The sequence below is a fragment of the Acyrthosiphon pisum genome, unplaced genomic scaffold, assembly GCF_005508785.2.
Source record: "Acyrthosiphon pisum isolate AL4f unplaced genomic scaffold, pea_aphid_22Mar2018_4r6ur Scaffold_20900;HRSCAF=22476, whole genome shotgun sequence".
In the NCBI taxonomy this organism is placed as follows: domain Eukaryota; kingdom Metazoa; phylum Arthropoda; class Insecta; order Hemiptera; family Aphididae; genus Acyrthosiphon; species Acyrthosiphon pisum.
The window spans coordinates 1-1,020 of NW_021770308.1; positions in this window are offsets into that span (position 1 = coordinate 1).

Sequence of the window (1,020 nt, forward strand, 5' to 3'; positions counted from 1 at the left end):
AAAGTAACTTTTAACTTAACTTAACTTAATTATTTTAAAATAACTTAACTTAACGAGTTAAAAAAAATGGTTAACTTGCCCAGCCTTGGGTATTAAAAATAATATGAACATTAAGAAAGAAGTTATTTTTAAAAATAAACGTACACATTAATCCCATATAATAATATAGTATACATATAAAGTTATATATTTATTTATTCATAGTTTAATAACCACAAAGGGTAGAATAGTAGAATACAGTGAATATTATTATACATTAACATATATAACAAACATACAAAATAATTACAAATATTTACAATTGTAATATTTTCAGTTTGGAAATTGGATCATAATTAAAATCAAAATATTTTATACTACTGACCAAAATTCTAGGATCGATCTCACTGATGCACTATAGTGCCGGACAATAGATACCGTGTGTCTTTGAAATCAGAACATGTTATTTTTATGACGCCATGTACCTACTCTTTAAGGTCCTTTCACACACATCCGATCCGGGTCCGTTCCGAGTCCGATCCGTCAGGGCATCCGTGTACTCGGAAATATAAACTTGATGTATTCTAGTGCATATGTTCACAAACGTCCGATCCGAGTCCGATCCGAGCTTTCCGAGTTCTATCCGATCAAAAAAAATTTGTCGCTGACCGATTGTCTGTCCGAGCTCGGACAAGTTTGGATACGGAACGGTGCCGAATCGAACCTGTATGAACATGAATATCCATGAATATGCATGTATGAATATGCCTGAACAGGCATCCGAAGTCAATGTGCTTGATTGTGTATGTTCGACACCTATCATTGGGAAGTTTTTAATTTTTATTATTTTGTATACGTCAATTAGTACAGTCAGTTGTAATTTTTTTACATCAGAGCTTCTACAAAGTATGTTTTTTAAGACACTATTCACTAAATTTTCTTCACAAACCTCAAGATGAACAACGAAAAATTAATTTGAACTCGTAAGACGCATACCGAACTATATGACTTGAGTCATTCAAAATATAGTGACAGTACATG